General features: G+C 44.6%; 1 protein-coding gene across 4 annotated transcripts in view; it reads left to right on the forward strand.

The window, feature by feature from the left end:
* The window catches only part of smarcc1a (SWI/SNF related BAF chromatin remodeling complex subunit C1a), a 286601-nt gene that overhangs the window by 250792 nt on the left and 18679 nt on the right, over nt 1-17130 (forward strand). The window lies entirely within an intron of this gene.

The raw sequence follows: 17130 nt of genomic DNA on the forward strand, positions 1-17130 counted from the left end.
ATGTCAGTACTCTGCCCCCAATACCATGTGCCCTAATTTTGCCCACTAATCTCCTATGTGGGACTTTATCAAAAGCTTTCTGGAAGTCCAGGTACACTACATCCACTGGCTTTCCCTTGTCCATGTTCATAGTTACATCCTTAAAAAACTCCAGAAGATTAGTCAAGCATGATTTTCCCTTCATAAATCCATGCTGACTCGAACTGATCCTTCTACTGCTATCCAAATGTGTCGTAATTTCATCTTTTATAATTGACTCCAGGATCTTTCCCACCACTGACATCAGGCTAACCGGTCTATAATTCCCTGTTTTCTCTCTCCCTCCTTTCTTGAAAAGTGGGACAACATTAGCCACCCTCCAATCAGCAGGAACTGTTCCTGAATCTATAGAACATTGAAAAATGATTACCAATGCATCCATGATTTCTAGAGCCAGCTCTTTAAGTACCCTTGGATGCAGACCATCGGGTCCCAGGGACTTATCAGCCTTCAGACTCAACAGTCTATCCAACACTGTTTCTTGCCTAATATAAATTTCCTTCAGTTCATCCTTTACCCTAGTTCCTTTGACCACTATTACATCTGGGAGATTGTTTGTGTCTTCCCGAGTGAAGACAGATCCAAAGTACTTGTTCAACTCATCTGCCATTTCCTTGTTCCCCATAGAAATTCACCCGTTTCTGTCTTCAATGGTCCAATTTTGGTCTTAACTATTTTTTTGCTATTCACATACCTAAAGAAGCTTTTACTATCATCCTTTATATTCTTGGCTAGTTTACCTTCGTAACTCATTTTTTCTTGGCGTATTGTCTTTTTTGTTACCTTCTGTTGCTCTTTAAAAGCTTCCCAGTCCTCTGGTTTCCCACTCATCTTTGCTATGTTATACTTCTCTTTTATTTTTATACTGCCCTTTAGTTCCCTCGTCAGCCACAGCTGCCCTTTACTCCCCTTAGGATCTTTCTTCCTCTTTGGAATGAACCGATCCTGCACCTTCTGCATTATTCCCAGAAATACCTGCCATTGTTGTTCCACTGTCTACCCTGCTAGGGTATTGTTCCATTGAACTTTGGCCAGCTCCTCCCTCATAGTTCCATAGTTCCCTTTGTTCAACTGTAATACTGACACATCCGATTTTCCCTTCTCCTTCTCAAATTGTAGGTTAAAACATATCATATTATGGTCACTACCTCCTAATGGTTCCTTTACCTCAAGGTCCCTGATCAAATCCGGTTCATTGCACAACACTAAATCTAGAATTGCCTTCTCTCTGGTAGGCTCCAGTACAAGCTGTTATAAGAATCCATCTCGGAGGCACTCCACAAACTCCCTTTCTTGGGGTCCAGTACCATTCTGACTCTCCCAGTCTACCTGCATGTTGAAATCCCCCATGACAATTGTATCATTACCTTTGCGACATGCCAATTTTAACTCTTCATTCAACTTACACCCTACATCCAGACTGCTGTTTGGGGGCCTGTAGATAACTCCCATTAGGGTCTTTCTACCCTTAGAATTTCTGAGTTCTATCCATACTGACTCTACATCCCCAGATTTTCTGTCTCCCCTCGCAAGGGACTGAATATCATTCCTCACCAACAGAGCCACCCCACCCCCTCTGCCAGTCAGTCTGTCCTTTTGATAAGATGTATATCCTTGAACATGCATTTCCCAGGCCCTGTCCGCTTGAAGCCATGTCTCAGTTATTCCCACAACATCGTACTTGCCAATTTCCAACAGCCTCAAGCTCATCTACTTTATTCCTTATACTTCGTGCATTCATATGTAATACTTTTAATTCGTTACTCCCCTCTCCTTTCATATCAATACTTATTTTACTTGGCCATACTGTATGATCTCTTCTTGAGCTTTCTACTCCATTGATTCTGTTGTCCTTTTAAACTTTTCTTATTTTCACTTTCCCTTTAACTCCATCCTTATATTTCCAGTTCATCCCCTCCCCACCACTACTTAGTTTAAACACATCCGTATTGCAGTGGCAAACCTGTCTGCCAGAATGCTGGTCCCCCGCCTATTAAGGTGCAACCTGTCCCTTTTGTAAAATTCATCCCTACCCCAAAACAGATCCCAGTGGTCCAAGAATGTAGATCCTTGCTTCCTGCACCAGTTCATCAGCCACACATTCAGATCCATTATCTCCCTGTTCCTGCCCTCTCCAGCACGAGGAACTGGAAGCAAACCGGAGATAACCACCCTGGAAGTCCTGCTTTTCAGCCTTCTTCCGAGTTCTCTGAAGTCCCGCTGCAGAATGTCCTTCCTCTTCTTCCCGATGTCATTTGTGCCGACATACACTACCACTTCCGGCTGTTCACCTTCACCCTTGAGGATTCCCTGCAATCGGTCCGTGATGTCCTGGATCCTAGCACCAGGGAGGCAACATACCATCCTTAAATCTCGCCTGTTGCTGCAGAAACCTCTTTCCGTACCTCTCACTATGGAGTCCTCTACTACCACGGCTCTTCCTGATGTCTGACTCCTCGGCTCTGCTCCTGCACCAATTTTGGGCTCGGAGACCTGTCCGCCTCTCAGACTGGCAGTATCTTCTGTCCTGACAGCTTCCAAGAGGGTGAACCTGTTTACGAGAGGTACATCCCCTCGGGTCTCTTGTATTTCAAGCATCCTTTCCGTCCTCATCATCGCCCCCTTTCTCTCTTCCGGTATCCTCGGTGTAACAACGTCACTGTAGGTCCTGTCCAGAAAACTCTTGTTTTCGCAGATGAACCTGAGGTCATCCAGTTCTTTCTTCAGTGCTGCAACATGCTTCTTCAGAAGCTGAATCTGGACACATTTTCCACAGCTGTAGCAGCTGGGGGCACCATCAGTGTCCCTGACCTCCCACATCATGCACTGAATCAGCTTAGCGGTCATGTCTTCACCCTCTCCAATTGTGCCTGACTTAGTCTCCTCCTTCAGCCTCCTCGCCGAAGACTCTCGAGCCAAAGACTAGCACTTCTCACACCAGGCACTTCCCTCAACCAGGCCGCTTTCAGAGTTACAGCAGTGCTCAAGCAGGACAGATTAGAGGGCTTGACAGCCGAGGCCATATGGGATTAGCTGAGAAACAAGAAAGGTATGACCACATTTATGGGGTTGTATTATAGACCACCCAATAGTCAGCAAGAATTGGAGGAGCAGATATGCAGAGAGATAGCAGACAACTGCAGGAAACATAAAGTTGTGATAGTAGGGGATTTTAATTTTTCACATATTGATTGGGACTCCCATACTGTTAAAGGTCTAGACGGGTAAGAGTTTGTAAAATATGTTCAGGAAAGTTTTCTAAATCAGTATATGGAGGTACCAACTAGAGAGGATGTAATATTAGAGCTCCTAATAGGAAACAAGTTAGGACAGGTGACAGAAGTGTGTCTAGGGGAACACTTTGGGTCCAGTGATCATAACACCAGTAGTTTCATGATCATGGATAAAGATCGGTCTGGTCCTCGGGTTGCGGTTCTAAACTGGAAAAGGCCAAATCTGAAGAAATGAGAAAGGATCTAAAAAGCGTGGATTGGGACAGGTTGTTCTCTGGCAAGGATCGGATTGGTAAGTGGGAGGCCTTCAAAGGAGAAATTTTGAGAGTGCAGAGTTTGTATGTTCCTGTCAGTATTAAAGGCAAAGTGATTAAGAATAAGGAACCTTATTTCTCGAGGGATATTGGAACTCTGATAAAGAAGAAGAGAGAGATGTATAGGAAACAGGTAGCAAATAAGATGCTTGGGGAGTATGAAAAGTGCAAAAAAAAACACTTAAGAAAGAAATCAGGAGGGCTAAAAGAAGACATAAGGTTGCTTTGGCAGTCAAGGTAAAGGATAATTCAAAGTGCTTCTACAGGTATATTAAGACCAAAAGGATGGTAAGGGATAAAATTGGTCCTCTTGAAGATCAGAGTGGTTGGCTATGTATGGAACCAAAAGAAATGGGGGAGATCTTAAATGGGTTTTTTGCATCTGTATTTACTAAGGAAATTAGCATGGAGTCTATGGAAATAAGGGAAACAGGTAGTGAGGTCGCAGATCAAAGAGGAGGAGTGACTTGCTATCTTGAGGCAAATCAGAGTAGATAAATCCCCAGGACCTGACAGGGTATTCCCTTGGACTTTTGTGAGAGAGACTAGTGTTGAAATTGCAGGGGTCCTGGCGCAGATATTTAAAATGTTGGTATCTACGGGTGAGGTGCCGGAGGATTGGAGGATAGCTCATGTTGTTCCGTTCTTTAAAAAAGGCAGTAAAGGTAATCTGGGAAATTATAGGCCAGTAAATTTTACGTCGGTAGTAGGTAAATTATTGGAAGTAGTACTAAGAGATAGGATCTACAAGTATTTGGATAGACAGGGAGAGTCAACATGGCTTTGTGCGTGGTAGGTCATGTTTAACCAATCTATTAGTTTTTCAAGGAGGTTACCAGGAAAGTGAATGAAGGGAAGACAGTGGATGTTGTCTTCATGGACTTCAGTAAAGCCTTTGACAAGGTCCCGCATGGGAGGTTAGTTAGGAAGATTCAGTCACTAGGTATGCATGGAGAGGTAGTTAATTGGATTAGATATTGGCTCAATGGGAGAAGCCAGAGAGTGGTAGTGCAGGATTGCTTCTCTGAATGGAGGCCTGTGACTAATGGTGTGCCACGGGGATCAGTACTGGGTCCATTGTTATTTGGCATCTATAACAATGATGTGGATGATAATGTGGTAAATTGGATCAGCAAATTTGCTGATGATACAAAGATTGGAGGTGTAGTGGACAGAGAGGAAGCTTTTCATAGCTTGCAGAGGGATTTGGACCAGTTGGAGGAATGGGCTGAAAAATGGCAGGTGGAGTTTAATGCAGACAAGTGTGAGGTATTGCACTTTGGAAGGTCAAACCAAGGTAGAACATACAAGGTAAATGGTAGGACACTGAGGAGTGCAGTAGAACAGAGAGATCTGGGAAAATCAGATACATAATTCCTTAAAAGTGGCGTCACAAGTAGATAGGGTTGTAAAGAGAGCTTTTGGTACATTGGCCTTTATAAATCAAAGTATTGAGTATAAGAGTTGGAATGTTATGGTGAGGTTGTATAAGACATTGGTGAGACCGAATTTGGAGTATTGTGTGCAGTTTTGGTCACCGAATTACAGGAAGGATATTAATAAGGTTGAAAGAGTGCAGAGAAGGTTTACAAAGATGTTGCCAGGACTTGAGAAACTGAGTTACAGAGAAAGGGTGAATAGGTTAGGACTTTATTCCCTGGAGCATAGAAGAACGAGGGGAGACTTGATAGAGGTATATAAAATTATGATGGGTATAGATAGATTGAATGCAAGCAGGCTTTTTCCACTGAGGCTAGGGGAGAAAAAAACCAGAGGTCATGGGTGAAGGGGAAAAAGTTTAAAGGGAACATTAGGGGGGGCTTCTTCACGCAGAGAGTGGTGGGAGTGTGGAATGAGCTGCCAGATGAAGTGGTGAATGCGGGCTCACTTTTGACATTTAAGAAAAACTTGGACTGGTATATGGATGAGAGGGGTTTGGAGGGATATGGTGCAGGTCAGTGGGACTAGGCAGAAAAATGGTTTGGCACAGCCAAGAAGAGCCAAAAGGCCTGTTTCTGTGCTGTGTTGTTCTATGGTTCTATGGCTGTCAGAGGTTAAAGCGGGAGATCAGTAGGATGCAAAACTGGGTTGCGGAGTGACAGATGGAATTCAACCCAGATAAGTGTGAGGTGGTTCATTTTGATAGGTCAACTATGATGGCAGAATATAGTATTAATGGTAAGACTCTTGGCTGTGTGGAGAATCAGAGGGATCTTGGGGTCTGAATCCATATGACACTCAAAGCTGCTGAACAGGTTGACTCTGTGGTTAAGAAGGCATACAGTGCATTGGCCTTCATCAAATGTGGGATTTTGATTTAAGAGCTGAAAAGTAATGGTACAGCTACATATAGGACCCTGGTCAGACCCCACTTGAAGTACTGTGCTCAGTTCTGGTCACCTCACTACAGGAAGGATGTGGAATCTATAGAAAGGGTGCAGTGGAGAGTTAAAAGGATTTTGCCTGGATTGGGGAGCATGCCTTATGACTACTGGTGACTGTGGTGGAGGTGGATGCGATGGGGTCTTTTCAGTGGCTCCTGGATAGGTAGATAGAGCTTAGAAAAATAGAAGGTGATGGGTAACCCTAGGTAATTTCTAAAGTAAGTACATGTTCAGCACAACATTGTGGGTTGAAGGGCCTGTATTGTGCTGCAGGTTTTCTATGTTTCTATATTCAGATTCAGTTTATTGTCATTTATAAACCACAAATACAATGCAGTTAAAAAATGAGACAACGTTCTCTGGAATGATATCACGAAAAAGCACAAAATAGACCACACAAGAAAAACCACATAATGTTTGGTAATCCCCAATCCAGAGTCCGGAGAGGCTGCTGTGTATCGATATCGCGCTCTTGTCTTAGCATGTTCCCCGGAAAGGAACTACAAACCCATCAGACAAACCTAAAGCTACAAGACCTACACAAAACCACATAGTTACATATAGTTATAGTTAACATATAATTTCAACAGTGCAGGCAATACCATAATTGATAAAAGACTAACTGACAAAGACCACATAATTATAACACATAGTTTCAACAGTGCAAAGCAATACCGTAATCTGATAAAGAGCAGTCCATGGCACGGTTTAAAAGAAAGTCTCAAAGTTCCGACAGCCCATCATCTCACGCAGACGGTAGAAGGAAGAAAAACTCTTCCTGCCATGAACCTCCAGTGCCGCAGCGTGCCGATACAGCACTTTGGGAGCTCGACCACAGCCAACTCCAAGTCCGTCCGAGAATATCAAGCCTCCAACCAGCCCTCCGAGACCGAGCACCATCTCTGCCGAGCGCTTTGACCCAGGCACCAGCCACCAAGCAACAGGCAAAGCCAAGGATTCGGGGCCTTCCTCCCGGAGATTTTTCCGATCGCACAGTAGCAGTGGCAGCGAAACAGGCATTTCAAAGGTTTCACCAGATGTTCCTCCATGCTTCACACGTCCGTCTCCATCACATCAGGATTGTACATGGCCCCTACTTACAGATAACAGATATTCATTCCTGGAGTGGCCGCTGCGCGCTGCTTCGTGCCGCCATCTTGCAAGAAGTTCTACCCTCAACTCCTTAGTATTTTTGATATTAGTCGCCAGCTTCCTTTCATGATTCAACTTTTTCTTCCTAATGGCCTTCTTCGTTTTCTTTATTCCACTGAACTACTGATAGATTTAAATTCAGTTTCTCCTTCTCAAATTTCAAAGGGAATGTGATCATATTGTGATCACTGTTCCCTATGGGTTCCTTAACCCTGAGTTCTCTTATCACCTCCGGATCATTGCACAACACCTAACCTTACACAGCCAATCCTCTAGTGGGCTCAACAACCAGCTGTTCTAAAAAGCCATCCCTTAGACATTCTACAAATTCTCTCTTGAGGTCCAGTACTGGCCTGGTTTTCCCAATCCACTTTCATGTTAAAATCCTCAACGATTATCATGACATTGCCCTTCTGACACACCTTTTCTATCTCCTACTGTAATTTGGCATCCACATACCAGCTGCTGTTTGGAGACCTGTATACAACTGCCATTTAGGGTCTTTTTACACTTGCCATTTTTTTAACTCAACCCATAGAAACTCTACACCTTCTGATCCCATGTCATCCTTTCTAATGATTCAATATTGTTTCTTATACACAGGGCCATACCACCCCCTCTGTCTACTAGCCTATCTTTCTGATACACCTTGGACATTCAGCTCCCAATGGCAGCCATCCTTTAGCCAAGATTGAGATGTCTACAATGTCATGCTTGCCAATCTGTAGCTGAATTACATTTAATTTCTTATGTTGTGTGCATTCAATTATAACATTTTCAGTCCAGTATTTGTTGCTTTCTGTTTTAAATGCACCACATCTCTATTGCCCTTGAACTCATCCCACTGGCTGTGATTACACCTCTTCTCCTACCGGTCCTTTCTTTCATCTCTATTGCATGCTATCTTTGATTTATTTCTGTTTTATTTCCTCAGCCCTATCATTCTGGCTTCCACCTCCTTGCCAAATTAGTCTAAACCGTCAGAATTAAATCTGCTTGCTAGAATGTTGGGTTTGGATGTAACCTGTTGTTTCCGTACAGGTTGCAACTCCCCCAGATGATGGCCCAATGATCCAGGAACCCAAAGCCCTGCCACCTACACCAGTCTCTCAGCCACACATTAATATGCCTGATCATGCTATTCTTGTAGTCGTTAGCTCATGGCATAGGCAGGAATCCTGAGATTACTACCCTGGAGGTTCTGTGTTGCAGCTTCCTGCCCAACTCCCTGAATTTTCTCTTCAGGGCCTCATGTACCAAGACTTATGGCTGATGTCACGTACCCCGTGACTGGGTTAAGAACCATCAGAAATGGAAAACACCTTGGAGTCTGGTATTACTAGTAACTAATGGTGTTTATTAGTAAACTAAACAATACAGTAATATAAAATGCAAATATATGAAACAGGTTAGCAATGGTATATACAGAAGTGTGGAAATAGGAACCAAAACCAAGCTCTTTCAGAGCTAGGAGTAAATGGATACAGTCTTACGATATGATGCAGAGTTCAGTTCAGGTTGAGGTAGCTGTTTGAGTATTGTTGGAGAGAGAGAGTGAGAGAGAGACGGTCAATCTTCCTATTATAGACAATAGACAATAGGTGCAGAAGTAGATCATTCGGCCCTTCGAGCCTGCACTGCCATTCTGAGATCATGGCTGACCATCTACTATCAATACCCGGTTCCTGCCTTGTCCCCATATCCCTTGATTCCCCTATCCATAAAATACCTATCTAGCTCCTTCTTGAAAGCATCCAGAGAATTGGCTTCCACTGCCTTCCGAGGCAGTGCATTCCAGACCCCCACAACTCTCTGGGAGAAGAAGTTTTTCCTTAACTCTGTCCTAAATGACCTACCCCTTATTCTCAAACCATGCCCTCTGGTACTGGACTCTCCCAGCATCTGGAACATATTTCCTGCCTCTATCTTGTCCAATCCCTTAATAATCTTATATGTTGCAATCAGATCTCCTGTCAATCTCCTTAATTCCAGCGTGTACAAGCCCAGTCTCTCTAACCTCTCTGCATAAGACAGTCCGGACATCCCAGAAATTAACCTTATGAATCTACGCTGCACTTCCTCTACAGCCAGGATGTCCTTCCTTAACCCTGGAGACCAAAACTGTACACAATACTTCAGGTGTGGTCTCACCAGGGCCCTGTACAAATGCAAAAGGATTTCCTTGCTCTTGTACTCAATTCCCTTTGTAATAAAGGCCAACATTCCATTAGCCTTCTTCACTGCCTGCTGCACTTGCTCATTCACCTTCAGTGACTGATGAACAAGGACTCCTAGATCCCTTTGTATTTCTCTCTTACCTAACTCTACACCATTCAGATAATAATCTGCCTTCCTGTTCTTACTCCCAAAGTGGATAACCTCACACTTATTCACATTAAACGTCATCTGCCAAGTATCTGCCCACTCAGTCAGCCTATCCAAGTCACCCTGAATTCTCCTAACATCCTCATCACGTGTCACACTGCCACCCAGCTTAGTATCATCAGCAAACTTGCTGATGTTATTCTCAATGCCTTCATCTAAATCGTTGATGTAAATCATAAACAGCTGTGGTCCCAATACCGAGCCCTGTGGCACCCCACTAGTCACCACCTGCCAATCTGAGAAACACCCATTCACCGCTACCCTTTGCTTTCTATCTGCCAACCAGTTTTCTATCCATGTCAATATCTTCCCCCCAATGCCATGAGCTCTGATTTTACCCACCCATCTCCTATGTGGGACCTTATCAAATGCCTTCTGAAAATCGAGGTACACTACATCCACTGGATCTCCCTTGTCTAACTTCCTGGTTACATCCTCTTAAAAACTCCAATAGATTAGTCAAGAATGATTTGCCCTTGGTAAATCCATGCTGGCTCGGCCCAATCCTATCACTGCTATCTAGATATGCCACTATTTCATCTTTAATAATGGACTCTAGCATCTTCCCCACTACTGATGTTAGGCTGACAGGACAATAGTTCTCTATTTTCTCCCTCCCTCCTTTCTTAAAAAGTGGGATAACATTAGCCATTCTCCAATCCTCAGGAACTGATCCTGAATCTAAGGAACATTGGAAAATGATTACCAATGCATCCGCATTTTCCAGGGCCACCTCCTTTAGTACCCTAGGATGCCGACCATCTGGACCTGGGGATTTGTCAGCCTTCAGTCCCATCAGTCTACTCATCACCATTTCCTTCCTAATGTCAATCTGTTTCATTTCCTCTGTTACCCTATGTCCTTGGCCCATCCATACATCTGGGAGATTGCTTGTGTCTTTCCTAGTGAAGACAGATCTAAAGTACTTGTTAAATTCTTCTGCCATTTCTCTGTTTCCCATAATAATTTCACCCAATTCATTCTTCAAGGGCCCAACATTGTTCTTAACTATCTTCTTTCTCTTCACATACCTAAAAAAGCTTTTGCTATCCTCCTTTATATTCCTGGCTAGCTTGCGTTCGTACCTCATTTTTTCTCCCCGTATTGCCTTTTTAGTTAAGTTCTGTTGTTCCTTAAAAATTTCCCAATCATCTGTCCTCCCACTCACCTTAGCTCTGTCATACTTCCTTTTTTTTTAATGCTATGCAATCTCTGACTTCCTTTGTCAACCACTGTGGCCCCTTTCCCCCCTTTGAATCCTTCCTTCTCCGGGAGATGAACTGATTTTGCACCTTGTGCATTATTCCCAAGAATACCTGCCATTGCTGTTCCACTGTCTTTTCTGCTAGGATATCCGTCCATTTAACTTTGGCCAGCTCCTCCCTCATGGCTCCATAGTCTCCCCTGTTCAACTGCAACACTGACACCTCCAATCTGCCCTTATCCTTCTCAAATTGCAGATAAAAACTTATCATATTATGGTCACTACCTCCTAAAGGCTCCTTTACTTCAAGATCGCTTATCAAATCCTGTTCATTACATAAGACTAAATCCAGAATAGCCTTGTCCTTGGTCGGCTCTCGTACAAGCTGTTCCAAGAATGCATCCCATAGGCACTCTACAAACTCCCTATCCTGGGGTCCAGCACTAACCTGATTCTCCCAATTCACCTGCATGTTGAAATCCCCCATAACTACTGCAACATTATCTTTGCCACATGCTAATGTTAACTCCCTATTCAACTTGCACCCAATATCCATGCTACTGTTTGGTGGCCTGTAGACAACACCCATTAGGGTCTTTTTGCCCTTACTGTTCCTCAGTTCTATCCACACAGACTCTACTTCTCCTGATCCTATGTCCCCCCTTGCAAAGGACTGAATCTCATTCCTCACCAACAGGGCCACCCCACCCCCTCTGCCCACATTTCTGTCCCTACGATAGCACGTATACCCTTGTACATTCATTTCCCAGGTCTGATCTCCCTGCAGCCATGTCTCCGTTATCCCAACAACATCATAGTTACTCATTCACACCTGAGCTTCAGGCTCATCCACCTTATTTCTGACACTTCGTGCATTCAGATATAGAATTTTTAGCCCATTTCTCCTCTCTGTTTAAATCGCTGCCTATTGTGCTTAACCCAGCTCCCCGAACTCCCATCGGGCTATAAGCCCCTTGAATTTTGTTGTCCTTCCTAAATTTACTTATTCTTTCTGCACATTTAACTCCATGTTCCGTCAGACCATCCCTCTGTACATGTGTCCTCCTTATCACTTGTTCCGCTTCACCTTTCTCTACTACACACTTAATATTCCAGAACCGTGTAGTCCCCACCTGTCCTTTATTCTTCATCTCACTATCCTCTCTCGCATTCTGGATCCCTGCCCCCTGCAAATTTCGTTTAAACCCCCCCCCCCCCGAGAAGCACTAGCGAACTTTCCTGCAAGAATGTTAGTACCCGCTCCAGTTCAGGTGTAAACTGTCCCATCGGAACAGATCCCACCTTCCCTGGAACAAAGCCCAATTATCTAAAAACCTGAAGCCCTCCCTCCTGCACCATCCTCTCAGCCACGTATTAATCTATATAATCCTTCTGTTCCTTGCCTCACTCGCACGTGGCACAGGTAGCAATCCTGAGATTGTTACCCTGGAGGTCCTGCCCTTCAGCTTCGCACCTAACTCCCTGAACTCACTACGCAGGACCCCCTCACTCATCCTACCCACGTCGTTGGTCCCTACATGGACCACAACATCTGGGTTCTTGCCCTCCCTCTCGAGAATAACCTGCACCCGATCTGAGATGTACCGGACCCCGGCACCAGGGAGGCAACATACCATCCGAGACTCCCGATCTTCCCCACAAAATCTCCTATCCGCCCCCCTGACTATAGAATCCCCTATCACTACCACTCTCTTCTCTTCCCTCCTCCCCTTCCTAGTCGAGGGTCCAACCTCAGTGCCAGAGACAGGACCACTGCAGCTTGTTCCTGGTAGGTCATCCCCACCAACAGTATCCAAAACGGTATACTTATTGTTGATGGGAACCCTGCCTCTCTTGACTGTCACCCATTTGTCTACCTCCTGTCTTTTCAGTGTGACTGCCTCCCGATAACTCTTATCTATCTCTGCCTCTGCCTCCCGAATGATCCGTAGTTCATCCAGCTCCTGCTCCAATTCCCTAACTCGGTCTGATAGGAGCTGCAGCTGGATGCACCTTTTGCAGGTGTGGTCATCAGGGACAACTGTGTTGACCCTGACCTCCCACATACTGCATACGGAACACACCACTGCTCTAACTGTCTCCCCCATTACTTGATCCCAGATTAGCCAGAATAAATGAAAAAGTACCTACCGACCTTACCTTTTTTACCTCAGCAAGCACGTACTCAGGCTCACTGATTTCCTCTCACCAAAGTCCCCTTGCGCCGAAGCCCGCTGAGCCAAAGCCCAGCACTCTGCTCCCACGCACTCCGCAGCCCGCTTCTAAAAGTGGGCCTCTTTTTAAACCCCGCGCTCACCGCTGATGTCACCCACGCCTGCACAGTTTTACCTTCCTCCTCAGGTACTGTCCAGGTAGGTCCGACGGTGTCGGCCTCCCTACAACGGCTGATTCTCCGATCCTCCGATCTCCAGTCGTCTGTCGACCTCGAGCACTCCTTACTCCCGCTCCGCTGCCCGCACCGACAGCGTCACTGTCGGTCACTGACTATGACCATATCACGTACGACTGCTCTTCAGTGGTGGACCTGTCACCCAGGCGAGGGTGGATACACAAACAGTTCCCCACCGGTCACACCTTCTCACACTGTGAGCCACTGATCGATTTCCCCGAATCGATCCTCCAAACCCCCACCTTCACGTGGGTGCACAACGCTCTTTCAGTGTCCCGTGGTGTGTCTGCCTGGGTCTTAGCAGACCTGCTTTATATCTCCACTTGCTGGACACTGGCTGTCCATCAAACTGGCTCCGCCTTTCTGTCTCTGCAGGAATTTTAACACGCAATCAAAGTGTCCCTGGAGCAAAGGTAACAATCCGCCGAGGATCCATAACATTAAACCATGTCTCTCCCTCTCTCTCTCTCACATCTGCACATGGACGCCTCCCCCCTCTCTATCTCAATAGCAGCACAGTTCATAGGGTCAACTCTGGACCCCATCTCAACCTCGGTTTTCTCATCACAGTGTTCACCCTCTCCCTTCAGAATACTTTGCACCCAATCCATGACAAGAACCTCCTGTCTGTTCCCTCACTATAACTACCGCATTCCTCATCTTCTCTCCCTTTTGCATCACGGACTAGGCTCAGTGCCATAGACCCAATCACCATGATCATCCTCTGTCAGGTCACCCCCACCTAAAAGTATCCAAAACCAGATAACAGTTACTGAGGGGGGATAGCCACAGGGATGCTCTCTGCTATCTGAGCTCTTCCTTCCCTTCCCTTCCCTTCCCTGTCAGTCATCCACTTGTCTAACTTCTGCAGCCTCTGTGTGACTAACTCCCTGTAGCTCCTATATATCTCCTGCTCACTTTCCCTAATAAGCTGTAGGTCATCAAGCTGTAGCTCCAGCTCCCTGACATACTCTGTCAGGAGCTGCATCTCGGTGCACCAGGTGCAAATGTGACTATCTGAGAAAGTGGAAGATTCCCACATCTGACACCCAGAGCAAAGCACTAACCCTATAGGCATGCTTTCTAATCCTCAGAAAATGCAAGGAGAAAACAAAGCCCAATTATCCACTTACCTCACCAAAGCCCTACAACTCTGACTCAGACCACTCTGTCAGTGGTCACTCCTCTAGGCAGTGTCTTCCTTTTATGCCTGAACTTTCCCAGCTCTCCAACACACAATTGGTGTGCTGGTTATGCCTCTTTATTTTCCCTGCTTCCCCTGAAACCTTGGGGTAAACCACCTTTCCATTGCTCCTGTCTATCACTTCGTACTTCTGTACGAGTCAAAGGTCATCAAGCTGTTGCTCCAGATACTTAATATAAGACTGTAAGACATAGGAGCAGAATTAGGCCATTCAGCCCATTTGAGTCTGTCTGCTTGAACATTCCATCATGGCTGATCCTGGATTCCACTCGACCCCACACACCTGCCTTCACAGCATATCCTTTGACTCCCTGACAGCCTTAAGAATACCCACGGACTTGGTCTCACCGCAGTCTGTGGCAGAACATTCCACAGATTTACTACACTCTGGCTTAAAAAAAAGTCCTCCTTACCTCTCTTCTAAAAGGTCGCCCATCAATTTTGAGGCTGTGCCCTCTAATTCTGGATACCCCCACCATAGGAAATATCCTTTCCACAGCCACCCTATCTAGTCCTTTCAACATTCGGGCAGTTTCAATGAGATTCCCACATATTCTTCTAAATTTCAATGAGTACAAGCCCAAAGCTACCAAATGTTCCTCATATGTTCATATGAACCTCTTCTTTCTCAGAATCATCCTCGTGAACCTTTTCTGGACTGTCCAATGATAACACATCCTTTCTGAGATATGGGGCCCAACACTGACAATACTCCCAAGTGGTGCCTGACTGGTGTCTTATAAAGCCTCAGCATTATCTCCTTGCTTTTATATTTTATTGCCCTTGAGATAAGTGCCAGCATTGCATCTGCCACCTTTATGACAGACTCAACCTGTCAATTAACCTTCTGGGAGTCTTGCACTTGGACTCCCAAGTCGTTCTGCACCTCTGATGTTTGAACCTTCTCCCCATTTAAATAGTTCTTTTTACCAAAATGCATTACCATTTATTTCCCAACACTGTATTCTGTTTGCCACATTTTTTGTCCATTCTTCCAATTTGCCTAAGTCCTACTGCAATCGCTTTGCTTCCTCAGCACTACCTACCCTTCTACCTATTGTCATATCATCCACAAACTTTGCCACAAAGCCATCAATTCCATTATCTGAATCATTGACAAACAATGTTAAAAGCAGCGGTCCTAATACTGACCCCTGAGAAACGCCACTAATCACCGGCAGCCAACCAGAAAAGGCCCCTTTTATCCCACTCGCTGCTTCCTGCCTGTCAGGTATTTCACCATCCATACCAGTATATTTCCTGTAATGCCATAAGATTTTATCTTGTTAAGCAGCCTCATGTGTGGCACCTTATCAAATGCCTTCTGAAAATCCATGTAAATGCTTGTCTTTTCTCCACCCTGCTTGTTACTTTCTTGAAGAACTCTGAACAGATTTGTCAGGCAAGATTTCGCTTCACAGAAACCAGGCTGACTTATTTTATCATTCGTCTTCAAGTACCTCAATCTCATCCTGAATAATAAACTCCCAACACTTTCCCAACCACTGAGCTTAGGCTAACTAGCCTATAATTTTGTTTCTTTTGCTTTCCTCCCTTCTTAAAGAGTGACATTTTCAATCTTCCAGTCCTTCAGGACCATCAAGTGATTGTTGAAAGATCATGACCAATGCATATGTTATCTCTTCAGCAACCTCTTTCAGGACTCTGGGATGTAGTCTATCTGGGCAAGGTGACTTACCCACCTTAGACCTTTGAGTTTGTCTTGCACTTTTGAATTGCAATGGCACTCACACCTGCTCCCTGACACTCACAGACTTCTGCCACCCTGCTAGTCTCTTCCACAGTGAAGATTGATGCAAAGTACCCATTAATTTCATCTGCCATTTCTTTGTCCCGCAATACTATCTCACCAGCATCATTTTCCAGTGGTCCAATATCAACTCTCACCTCTCTTTTACTCTTTATATAACTGAAAAATAGTTTTGGTATCTTGCTTTATATTATTGTCTAGTCTTCCCTCCTATTTCATAATATCCCTTCTTATAACTTTTTTTAGTTGCCTTTTGTTGGATTGTAAAAGCTTCCTAATTATTCAACTTCCCACTCACATGTTCTCTCAGGAGCTGCAGCTTGGTGCACCTGATGCAGATGTGTTTATCTGGGAGACCTCCAATCTCCCAGACTCCCCCCCCCCCCCCCCATCCCACACAGGGCACAAAACACTGCCCCTGGAGCCATTCTCACTAATCTGCTATGCCCAACAGGTGAGGAATGAAGAAATATGGACAGAGCGCAACTTTCAAGACAATATACAGACATACAGACATACTTTACTGATCCCGAGGGAAATTTGGTTTCGTTACAGCCGCACCAACCAAGAATAGTGTAGAAATATAGCAATATAAAACCATAAATAATTAAATAATAATAAGTTAATCATGCCAACCCTAACCCTAATATCTCACAACACTTGATCTTGCCTGAACCCAATGAGCTAAAGCCACTCTAAATGCTGACAAACTCAAAATGAATGGAAAATCTGCTTGCACTTTAATTATTCTTATTGGCCCTTCCTAATGATTGGTTGCTCCTCAACTCAGAAAAAACTGCGGTGAAACTCTGCCTATGTAATTTTGATCTCCCTACTGATTAAAAGTAGCTCTAATTATTCAGCCCTGACTTGGACAGTCCAATTCAGAGAAAATTGGCATTAAGCTCTGCTTATAAATCTTGAACATAGACCTCACTGAAAGGCTTTACAATTCTACCGCCAGGACTTAAGAACTTTTTAAAAGCTATTATTAATGCTTTTTGAGATAGTGATTTAGATGCATATCATATTTT

Source organism: Hemitrygon akajei, chromosome 1 (assembly GCF_048418815.1).
Source record: "Hemitrygon akajei chromosome 1, sHemAka1.3, whole genome shotgun sequence".
Taxonomy (NCBI): Eukaryota; Metazoa; Chordata; class Chondrichthyes; order Myliobatiformes; family Dasyatidae; genus Hemitrygon; species Hemitrygon akajei.